Raw genomic sequence first — 12,646 nt, forward strand, 5'->3', positions numbered from 1 at the left:
AAGACTGACAATGATTAATATGAAAAAAATTAATATAACAATCCCATTTATAATAGCATCAAATAAATAAAATACTTACCTAAGAAAGTGAAAGGCATACAGTAAACTGTAAAACCTTGCTAAATGAAATTAAAGAAGACACAAATAAACAGAAAGACATCTCATGTTCATGGATTGGAAGCATTAAAATATCCATACTACACAAAGCAATATACAGATCCAATGCAATGCTAATCAAAGATTCCAATGTCATTCTTTACAGAAATAGAAAAAAGTACTAAAATCCATATAGAATCTCAAAAATAGCTGAAACATCTTGAGAAAGGAAAACAAGGCTGGAAGCCTCACACTTCCTGATTTTAAAGCATTACAGAGGTAGAGTAATTAAAACAGAATGTCACTGACATAAAGACAGACATATAGACCAATGGGACAGAATAAGGAGTCCAGAAATAAACTCTCATGTATATCATCAAATGATCTTCGACAAGAGTGTCAAGACAGCACAACGGGGAAAGGATAGTTTCTCAACAAATGGAATTGGGAAAACTGGATATCCACCTCCAAAAGAATGAAATTGGACTCTTGAATGTACAAAAATTAACTGAAAATGTATTAAAGACTTACATGTAAGACCTGAAGCTATAAAACTCTTAGAAGAAAATACAGGAGGAAATCTTCATGACACTGGATTTGGCAATGATGTCTAGCGTATGACACAAAAGCACAGGCAACAAAAGCAAAAATAGACAAATGGGACTGCAAAAACTTCTAAACAGGAAGGGAAACAATCAACAGAGTGGAAAGGCAGCCTGCAGAATGGGAGCAAATATCTGTAAACCATAGATCTGATAAGGAGTTAATATCCAGTATATGTAACGAACTTCTCCAGCTCAACCACATAAAAACAAATAATTCAATTAAAAAATAGGCAGGCTGGGTACAGTGGCTCATGCCTGTAATCCCAGCACTTTGGGAGGCAGAGGCAGACGGATCATCTGAGGTCGGGAGTTCAAGACCAGCCTGACTAACATAGAGAAACCCCGTCTCTCCTAACAATACAAAATTAGCTGGGCGTGGTGGTGCATGCCTGTAATCAGCTACTCAGGAGACTGAGGCAGGAGAATCACTTGACCTCAGGAGGCGGGGGTTGCAGTAAGCTGAGATTGTGCCATTGCACTCCAGCCTGGGCAACAAGAGCGAAACTCGGTCTCAAAAAAAAAAAAGTAAAAAAAAAAAAATTCATTGCAGCTTTTGCCATTTTTTTTTTTTTTTTTTTTTTTTAAATATCGAAACCACAATTACTTTTGCAGCGATCTAATGACGTAGTCAAACTCCTAGAAACAGAAAGCGGAATGGTGGTTAACAGGGGCTGGGGAGGGGGAATAGGAAGTTGTTTAATAAGCATTTCAGTAGGGGAAGATGAAAAAGTTCTGGAGATAGGTGGTGGTGATGACAGCACAACATGTGAGTGTACTTACTGCCACTGAATGGTACACTTAAAAATGGTTAAGATGGGTCCTGGGCAGGTGGGCCCACTCCAAGGCCTGGGTGCAGTGGGAGGATCCTGACGTGGTGTCACTAGAGGCCCTCCCTGCCCCTTTCTCCCCCTGAAAGGCTTGTGCCCCCTCTCTGTACCTCGCTGGAAGCCCAGCCACTGGTGCAGCATGTGGCCCTGGCATGCCAGGCTCACGTGCATGTTAGTGAGCCACAAGATGTAGGGATGGAGAAGAAAAGATGCAGGGATGGAGAAGAAAGCCTTCGCCTACCAATAGCTGCCTGCTAGGCACCAGGGGCTGGGCTGATTGCTCCAGAATGAGTCCACATCAGGAATAGCAGTTACAATTGAGGCCACCACGTGATTAAGTTTATAGTTGTCTCTCGTTCTCCAGATCTGCCTGTCTTCTGCAAAGGCCAAATAGGTCAAGTGAGGACACCTTGAAGTGGTGGGCCCCTGCCAGCCGGGAAGAGGACCCTCACCTGACCATGCTGCTGCTCTGATTGCAGACTTCCAGCCTCCAGAACCGTGAGAAAATGAATATTTGTTGCTTAAATCACACACAAAATGGGCTGAGATGGTGAATTTCACGTATATTTTCCCACAGATACACACATACACACAAAATATCCTTGAACACCACCCCCAGGGATCCTGATTAATCTGGGGCTTGGGAAAATGCATTTCAAACATGCAACTGAATTGATTTTGATAGGGGTAAACAAGAAGTGAGAGAAACAGGAACATGAACTGTTACCCACAATGTGAGAAATCTCTGAGGAAGCTGAACCACCCTGTGGGGTTCTGTTGCTGGGAGTGACTTCCTAGTGTCCTGCTGAGCTACTCATTTTTCACTGTGTTGGTTATTGAAGTTGAACTACTTGAATGAAAGGTACGATACTGGGCTCTGAGTGGGGAGAGCAAAATCTATTAATCTCAGGGGAGATGATCAAATACAAGGAAGTGCAGAACAGAAGATCTCAAAGGGACCTTGGTAACTTCTAGCAGGTCAACTCTCCACTTCCTCCTCTGTGCTGTGGGAAAATGAAGCCTAGTTTACATGTTGTTGTGGTAGAGACAAAATGAGATAAAAGGTGTGAAAGTGTTTTTGACTTTTTAATCAATCACTCAGTTTACTCGTAGGGTGAGTGCTTAAATATGGACTCCATAAAGGGTCAGGGCAAAAGTTCTCAACCCCGAGTACATATTAACATCACCTGAGGAGCTTTGAAAGATACCCAGATTGACCTCCTCCCCTCCAAGATTCTCAGTCCACTGGTCTGGGGAGGACGCTGAGTTTGGGCATCTTTTAAAAAGCTCTCAGGTTTTTCTACGGGCAGCCAGGCTTGAGCACTACTCCTCTGTTAGTGGTGAATTCTAAGTGGTAAAACGGGAAAGGCTTAATCAAGAAGGCCTTGTTTGAGCTAGACCTTATGTAAGATTTGAGGAATAATATTTTGGGACTAGGTAATATATATACACACTACAAAATTTAGAAGTCTAAAAGGATTTATCATGAAAAGTGTATCTTCTCTGTCCTTCTCTCTGGAGGGGAGGCAGCAACTCTGACCAGCTCTCTTTATTTTTATTTTTTTGAGACAGGGCCTCACTCTGTCACCCAGACTAGAGTGCAGTAGTGCGATCATAGCTCACTGTAGCCTTGACCTCCTAGGCTCAAGTGATCCTCCTGCCTCAGTCTCCCAAGTCGCTGGGACTATGGGCGCACACCGCCACACTTGGATAATTAAAAAAACATTTTTTTGTAGAGATGGGGTCTTCTTATGTTACCTAGGTTGGTCTTAAACTCCTGGGTACAATTGATCCTCCAGTCTCAGCCTCCCAAAGTTCTGGGATGATAGGCCTGAGCTACTGCGGGTGGCCTTGACCAGCTCTCATTTATAATACCAGAGATACTCTTTACAGTTGCTATTAAGGATCTTGTCAGATTGGTCAGGGGAAAGGAGAGGAAAAGAGCAGGTGTCATTTTCTGTTCCACAACCTTTCACTAGGCACAGAACATCATTTGGATAGGTATAGCTTGATTGAGGAAATTCATTTAAGAAAAAAACGGAAAGTTGATTTTCAGAATAGGGCTTTCTTTCCCTCCTCTTCCTCCTCCATCTTTTCAGTTTCTTTCTTTCTTCCTGTCACAGTAAATTCTGAGCAGCTTGATTTTTTAAAATTAAACTTTTTACTTTGAGGTAATTGTAGATTCACATGCAGTTGGTAAGAAACAGTACCAAGAGATCCCATGTACAATTTGCTTAATTTTAATTCATTTTCATTCCAGTACTAATCAAGAGATTTCAGATGAAACTCTCCAGTACTGTTTTGAAAAACTACAACCCAGAATTGAGAGTGAGGTTGCAGGGGAGGGCGGGGCTGTGGAGGAACAACGTGTTTTCGGTCTTCCCTCATTGTTTCTGGGAAATCACAACTAACATGCAATGTGTCTGTGGCACAGTCTCAGCTGGGGACTAATTAAGTCTCTCTGGCAACAGATGCTGTCCCCTCATTTATATTAATAATGTCCTCCTTTGTGTGCTGGACATGCCAGGGCAAAGGGGGCCAGCTGGGGGAGAGACTCTCTACCAAAGTGGAACCAGCAGTTTCTACCTGTGTCCTGACTCCAAGTCAGAATATGAGAAAACACTGCACTCGCCCATTCCAGATCCCGCCTTTCTGGTCTCCAGACTCAGGGGAACTAACAAATGGAGGCAGCAAGCGATTCCTGACTCTCAGGTGTCCACGCTGACTCTGAATGGTCACTGGATTCCTGGATAGCACAAGCCCTCTGTCAAATGTGATTCATGTGTTACCGATCACATGATAACAGAGTAACCACAGTCCTTGTCTGCCTCTTCCTTCTTGTACTGCATTGGCAGGAAGGAACACCTGGTCAGAAGCAGGTGACTGGAAGAAAGGGGTTTTAATCTTTTCCAGTCCACCTCATCTTCCACGATAGTCACCTGCATACTGTGTAACAGGTGGCCAATGCATTGAAAATGCAAACCATCAGGCCTGAGATTTTGTGGGTGAGAAGGTTGCTGGATTATGCATTTCCCTGCTACGGACGTTTTGGCACAGTATTTGGTTCTTATGCTTATGTCATTTGTGTTAATATCTTAACAAACGTGATGAAACCTAACATGTTTGTATCTGCTCCCTTACCAAAAGCACCACATAGGCTGGGTGTGGTAGCTCACACCTGTAATCCCAGCACTTTGGGAAACCGAAGCAGGCAGATAACTTGAGGTCAGGAGTTGGAGACCAGCCTGGCCAACATGATGAAACCCTGTCTCTACTAAAAATACAAAATTTAGCTGGGCGTGGTGGTGTGTGCCTGTAATCCCAGCTACTCAGGAGACTAAGGCAGGAAAATCACTTGGACCCAGGAGGCAGAGGTTGCAGTGAGCCAAGATCACGCCACTGCACTCCAGCCTGGGCGACAGAGCAACACTCTGTCTCAAACAAAAACAAACAAACAAACAAACAAAAAACAAGAAAAAAACACACAACAAAAAATACCGAGTATTATTATATCCAGATGTATTATATTAACACATGTCAACCTATTAAAATAAAATAAATTTGGGATATATATATATATGGTCTTAGTGAGAAGGCATGTCTGAAATATAGGCAAATTAAAGTTAGATTTTGTATTTTAAGACATATTGGCATGAAGGCTTTGTTCCTTGGCTTGAATAAGAAGATTAGAAAGTGGACGAACTTTATCAAGTGTAATAACCACATTCTCTGGTATCTGTATTTGATATTTGACATCTGGGGCCTTGTGACCCTAGAGAGACTGCCATTCCCAGGGCTAGTCAAAACCTAGAGATAATAAATGACTCACCCACCTGGGAGCATGCGTTTCATATGCAAACCAGCTGGTCTTTTTTTTTTTTTTTTTTTTTTGAGGCAGGGTCTCACTCCGTTGCCTAGGCTGGAGTGCAGTAGAGTGATTTAAGTTCACTGCATGCCTGGCTAATTTCTGTATTTTTAGTAGAGACGGGGCGTTGCCATGTTGCCCAGGCTGGTCTTGAACTCCTGGAGCTCAACTGATCTGGCCACCCCAGCCTCCCAAAGTGCTGGATTACAGGTGTGCGCCACTGTGCCTGGCTTCAATCACCTCCTTTATTACTTTCTTACACTCTAGGCCACTGTCTGCCTGGCCTAATCACCCCAGGGCTTGGTACCTGGCCCCTGACAACTAGAGACAGTCCCTCCACCTTAGAGCCCACTGAAATTATTCAAGCCAGTCAATGCAAGGCCTACTTACCCTGCTGCTCACTCTGTTCCTTCTCAAGGAGACCACAAAAGGCTCTTGCCCATGTATTCCCCTCTCTCTGCCTCCTGACTGACCCCAGTGTTCTACATGTCACATCCCTCAGCCCCCATGGCATGGTGCATCCCCTTCTCTTGGGGTCTGTGAATATAACCAACTGTCGTATCAATGGCAGTCATCTCATGATCTGTTGGTCTTGCCATACCTAAATAATATGAAAACCTACATTTTAAAACAACAACGCAATATGCATGTCATCGTAGGCATTGTCTATTTTATTTTTTGTTTTGATAATTACAAGTGTTAAAAATCTTGTTTTACAAAGGTATTTTGTTGCAAATGAAATGACAGCTTTCATATCTCATTTTTCAAGGCTTCTCTCAAGGAACACCAGAATTATCTAAGACTTTTAAAGTTCAACTCTAATTTTCTTTTTTTTTGTTTTTAGTCTTGCTCTATCACCCAGACTGGTGTGCCGTGGTATGATCTCGGCTCACTGCAACCTCCGCCTCCCGGGTTCAAGAAATTCTCCTATCTCAGCCCTCCTGAATGCCTGGGATCACATGCCTGGCTAATTTTTGTATTTTTAATAGAGATGGGGTTTCACCATGTTGGCCTGGCTAGTCTCAAACCAATACAACTTACGTTAAAAAGGATATGACTGTGAATTCATGGTTCAGTTTTGATGCCATTATGACAGAAATAGTTGTTGAAAGAGTTTTAAGTGTCTCCATATGTACTTAGCTTTCTCTTCTTAAATAAATGGAGAGAACTTTGTAGACATGGAATTACAGAGAAACAATGTATATTTCTGAATGAGCAATATAGAACACGGGAGAAATAGGCTGATAATTGCTCAATAGCATTGACTACAAGAAGACTGTGTACCTATCAGGGGTCAAAAAACTTCAATAATTTTGAAGCAGTAGTGAGTGAAATGATATTTCAAGGCATGTCTAACAGTCGAATTGGCTCTGAAAATATCTGTGATTTCTACTAGTGGAAAGTCATGGGTTTTGTTAAAACTACTGGGGTTTCTTGCCTACACTCATAGTTAAGCAAAATGCTAAATTTTATTTTAAGGTTAGTGAAAACAAAGATGTATTAGTCCCCCATCCAAGGTTCTGGATCCAGTTTGGAAAACTGTTCTAGAGCTTAATTCTCAGCCACTGCCATACTCCCTTTTCCATGGTCAGGAACAAAGGTGGCCGTGAACTCTGAGCTTAGTTCTCATTGTTAGAAGTACCTAAGTATGGTAACCCCAAAGGTAATAGACCACAAGTCTATTCCCAACAAAGGACTACAATTAAGAGAAATATAGGTATGTTCCCAAAATTGTGGCTTTTCTAATGGTTTCAGTGCATGCCAGAGAGTGATCATGCCAGGATGGACCTGAGCTGTTGCCAGCAAGAGGGGGATGCCTGGCAGTGGTGTCAGGACACGCATGGCCCAGAGACCCACTAAGACCAGTAGAAACCTTGAGCACTGAAGAGATGATTTCTCCCTTCTTCTCCAGGTATGTAATTACAAATTAAAACTACAACAACTCATAAAATAAGTATAAGGTGGTCAGACAAAGTTCTTACTTTGCCTAGGCTGACAAATTTTATGCTTTGAGGGAATGTTTAATTATCTCACAAAAAATAATTTTTGGATCCTTCTGCTTTATTACTGGTGTTAAAAATTAAAATGGAGACCAGGCTTGAAGAATTCCTGAGCAAACAAAGCCAGTTAAGCCATGGAGGCAATGCTGACCATGCTTGATTTGAAAGGTAAGTGAAACTTAGCTTGGGGTTATTTGTTTGGTAAATGTCTACATTAAAGTAAAATGAAACTTAAGTTCAGCCAATCAGAAGCCACCATCTAATTTATAGGTAACTGACTAGGAAATTTCCAGTAGGAAAGATCAAAGAAGACAACTGTGTAACTGTAACCAATCAAATATTTCCTTCGCTTTATGCTACAGTTTGAATGTGTTTCCCCAAGAACATTTGTAGGAAACTTAATCCCCAATGCAACGATGTCAAGAGGTGGAATCTTTGGGAGGTGATTAGACTAGGAGGGCTCCACCCTCATGAATGGATTAATGCTTGAGGTTGCAAGCTGGCTTGCTTGCCCTTCCACCCTCTGCCATGGGGTGATGCAGCAAGAAGGCCCTCACCAGATGCTGGCACCTTGATACTGGATTTTCTAGTTTCCAGAACTGTGAGAAATAAATTTCTTTACTTTATAAATTAATTACTCAGTCTGTGGTATTCTGTGAAGTAACACAAAATTAAGACACTTTACCTTCATGTGCACCCTATAAAAGACTTCCTCTTGCATCCCTTTGCCAGAGCCCAAACCAGCTTTGATTTGGTGTTTCCTGATTCACAAATCACTGTTTGCTCAAATAAACTCTTCAAAAGTTTATTGTGCCTTAGTTTACCTTTAACACTGGTCAAATGCATACTTTGTCTGACTGTTGGATAATTCAGCACTGGTTAAAGTATTGTAAGTAAGGGAAATACATTTTCACCTTGGAGCCCAATTAAGCTCCCTTCCCAAAGGGACAGATGACCCCAACGATGGCAGCTTGTTGTAACATGTGTTCCTGGATCAGCCATCTGTTGGGCTGCAAGGACAGGGAAGGTCGACAAAGGAAAAGCATACTTTACAGCAAGGTGTGACTCCTGGATAACAGAGACAACAGGCTGCCTGCATTGCCTAGTGAGTATTGAAGGGAGAAAACTTTGTAAAAAATCAACTAATAAATGATACTTAAGTCAAACATTGAACAAATTTCATTACAAAAGACCAAGAACAATCTGTAAATAATAATAAGGACTAGGAACCAAGAAAGCTAGTGCATTTGACATGAGCCCAGAATAGCTTCACAAACATGTCCCTGAAAAGTGGCAAAGAGGGTTTCAGCACAATTGAAGTAGTTTATATGGGAGCAGGGGCGATTCCTTTAGATACTCTAGAAGTAAGGTTCCCACCAGTGCCTCAGGGAGAAAATACAGATACATACTCTAAAGCCAGCACTTCTCACACTTTCCTATGGCCATCTCCTTAAGGACAGAAAAGTAGAAAAGGACTTCTGGGAGGCTAGGGAAATAGTCCGAAGCAGCCTATTTTAAACTCCCTAAGCTCAAATTTTCTTTGAATTTGCATGCTTCATTTAAAAAATACGTGTGGATTTTACATTTCACTCCATTAATATATCTGCAATTGTCTCAGCATGAAAGTGTTTTTACATTGTGTTAACATCACTACATAAAATCATTCCTGTAAGTTCTGATCTGTCCTGTGCACTTTGCCTAACTCAGCCTTTTAAAGCATATCTCTGGGGATATATTTACCCACATTTGAGAAAAAACACCTTGAATTATGTATAATAAAATGAAGATATTAACATTTACAAAGTCTCAATAAATTCTTTTGCTATTTTTGTAAAGAAAACTAAAGAACTTTTCTAGGATCTATCTATATATCATCTATCTTTCTCTTTCCCGATGGTGACAAAGAATCACTCCACAGATTGTTCACTAATTACAAACAGAAAAGAACTGTTACCATAGGGAGACCTGGCACTCACCATGCTAACCAAGTGCTCAAACAGCATCCTTGACACATAAGGGAGTATTCCAATCTTACGGGGAAAAAAGCGGGGGAACTAAAGAGATATAATAACCAAACGCAAATGTATGATGGGATACTACTCTGGAAAAACACACCTATAAAAGACATTTATGGGATTTGTGAAATTTGAATATAAACTGTAAATTAGAGGATATTATCAAATTACTATTAATTTTTAGTTATAAAAATGGTATTGTTCATGTACAAGACTGTATTTCTAGGATATTAATATATTAATATTTAAAGGTGAAGTGTCTTTTCTTTTTTCTTTTTTTTTTTTGAGATGAGTCTTACTCTGTCACACGGGCTGGAGTTGAGTGGCATGATCTTGACTCACTGCAACTTCTGCCTCCTGGGTTCAAGTGATTCTCCTGCCTCAGCCTCTCAAGTAGCTGGGACTACAGGCGTGCGCCACTACGCCCAGCTAATTTTTGTATTTTTAGTAGAGACAAAGTTTTACCATGTTGGTTGGCCAGGATGGTCTTGATCTCTTGACCTTGTGATCTGCCCACCTCGGCCTCCCAAAGTGCTGGGATTGTAGGCATGAGCCACTGCGCCCGGCAAGTGTCATGATTTCTACAAAGTACTTTCAAAAGGCTCAGCCAAACATAAACAGACAGACGCATAGACACACACACACACACACACACATACGTGCACACACACACACACACACACAGAGACAGAGAGAGAGAGAAAGAAACAGAGAGAGAGAGAAAGAGAGAGACAGAGAGAGAAAGAGAAAGCAAATATGGTCAAATGTTAACAACCACTGAACCTGAGCAAAGGATATATGGGTCTTTATTGTATTTTCTTTCAGCTTTTATTAGAATAAAAAATTTGAAAGAAATAAATTTAATATCTAAAAGAGTTTTGTGATTCTACCAGGAAAGAAGGATATGGAAAAACTGGAAAATTCCGTCTAGCTCATGGTCTCCAGAGCTAGATAAAAGACATTATATTAAAGATTTGCAGAAATATGGACGCCGACCAAGCAGACTGGGTGGGGATGTGGTCCTCTGTAATGAGGCAAAAGTGAGAAGTAGAGGTGTAGACTATGTGGACTCTAAGGGCTACAGGACCACCCCATGAGAGTCACTCGAAGGAGGGCTCGGTATGTTCCATCAAGGTCACCAGCAACATTCAGTCATCCAGAAGGCATTGCCTGGAAAGGCATCTCTCAAATTGTTGGGTTGGCACAACTGTCTCCCTGGTGAATGTTATGGGCTGAATTGTGTCTCCCCCTCCAAATTTATATGCTGGAGCCCAAACTCCGAGTATCTCAGAATGGGACTTTATTTGGAGATAGGGTCTTTATTTATTTTTTATTTATTTTTATTTATTTTGAGACAGAGTCTCACTCTGTTGACCAGGCTGGAGTGTGGTAGTGCAATCTTGGGTCACTGCAACCTCAGCCTCCCGAGTTCAAGTGATCCTCCCACCTCAGCCTCCCAAGTAGCTGGGACTACAGGTACATGCCACCATGCCTGGCTATTTTTGTGTTTTTAGTAGTAGATAGAGGGTTTTACTATGTTGGCCAGGCTGGTCTCGAACTTCTAACCTCAGGTGATCTGCCCACCTCAGCCTCCCAAAACGCTGAAATTTCAGGTGTGAGCCATCATACCTGGCCTGGAGGTAGGGCCTTTAAAGAGGTGACTGATTTAAAATTAGGCCATTAGGGTAGGCCCTAATCCAACCTGACTGGTGTCCTTATAAGAAGAAGAAATTTGGGGTGGGGGTGGTGGCTCGTGTCTGTAATCCCAACACTTTGGAGGCCGAGGTAGGAGGATTGCTTGAGGGCAGGAGTTTGAGACCTGCCTGGGCAACATAGCGAGACCCCATCTCTATAAAAAATACAAAAATTATCTGGACATGGTTGTGTACGCCTGAGGAACCTGAGCGGGAGGAATTGCTTGAGCCCTGGAAGTTGAGGCTGCAGTGAGCTATGATCGCACCACCGCACTGCAGCCTGGGCAGCAGAGCAAGGCCCCAACTCAAAAAAAAAGAAAAAAGAGGAAATTTGGACACAAAAATAGGCACTAGGGATGTACACACAAAGAAGAAAGACCACTTGGGAACACAGTGAGAAGGCTGGTCTCTGCAAGCCAAAAAGAGAGGCCTCAGAAGAAACCAAACCAGCTGACTCCTTGGACTTTCCAGCCTTCAGAACTATGAGAAAATAAATTTCTGTTGTTTAAGCCACTGAGTTTGTGGTATTTTGTTATAGCAGTTCTTGCAAACTAACATGGTGGGTAATCATATTTCAACCTTGCGAAGATTTAGATTTAGGAGTAGAAATGTTTAAGAGGATATTACCTGTGGTATTAATATTTTTGTATTAATGCAGAACCTATACATTACTTAAGAGAATTTGGTCTGTTGAAACTAGAGATCAGTCTTGTGTTTCCTAAACACCAAAGGGAGTAAGTGACTTACATTCTAAGTCAGATTCTTACTAAGATCTCTTAAGTACTTAAAAATCACCATATTTATATGCTTGATCTACTAGATTTGTATGCATTATTTAGGTTCCCAGGAAAGTTTTGACATTAAATTGAATAATTATTGATATTAAGAAAATAAATTATGTTAAATTTATAAATGCACCTTAAGAGGTTTTAAGGAGTTTATCTGATAGCATTTGTTAATGGAACCAAACAATATTTAGGCCCTTCAAGTGGTTTGAAAATTTGCTATATTTGTGAAAGAACAACAAGAATTCTAAGTTGAACTTAAATTTTAAGGTAAACGAATTTTTTTTTTTTTGAGATGGAGTCTTGCTCTGTCACCCAGGCTGCAGTGCAGTGGGGTGATCTTGGCTCACTGCAACTTCTGCCTCCCAGGTTCAAGCAGTTCTTCTGCCTCAGCCTCCTGAGTAGCTGGGATTACAGGTGCATGCCATCACACCCAGCTAATTTTTGTATTCTTAGTAGAGATGGGGTTTCACTGTGTTGGCCAGGCTGGTCTCGAACCCCTGACCTTGTGATCCGCCTGCCTCGGCCTCCCAAAGTGCTGGGATTATAGGCGTGAGCCACCACGCCTGGAGGTAAACGAAGTTTTTAAGTTGTAAATTTAGTAAATTAAATATTAATTTTTAAAGCTAAGTAACCTCTGAATAACCTTTTTCTATGCCTAAAGCCAACCTCAAGGGCATCAAAAGACTCATCTACGTTTATATTTGAACTCTGTAACTTCTGAATAATGTGCAAAGCATGCCCTCTGGGATTCGAGGG

General features: G+C 41.5%; 1 long non-coding RNA gene across 1 annotated transcript; it reads left to right on the forward strand.

The window, feature by feature from the left end:
- Positions 1–1,990: 1,990 nt before the first annotated feature.
- Positions 1,991–8,027, forward strand: LOC140711999 (uncharacterized). Its single transcript, XR_012093376.1, has 2 exons — positions 1,991–2,390; positions 7,149–8,027. It is a non-coding gene; the product is annotated as an uncharacterized lncRNA (long non-coding RNA).
- The last annotated feature ends 4,619 nt before the right edge of the window (positions 8,028–12,646 follow it).

Source organism: Chlorocebus sabaeus, chromosome 7, assembly GCF_047675955.1.
Source record: "Chlorocebus sabaeus isolate Y175 chromosome 7, mChlSab1.0.hap1, whole genome shotgun sequence".
In the NCBI taxonomy this organism is placed as follows: domain Eukaryota; kingdom Metazoa; phylum Chordata; class Mammalia; order Primates; family Cercopithecidae; genus Chlorocebus; species Chlorocebus sabaeus.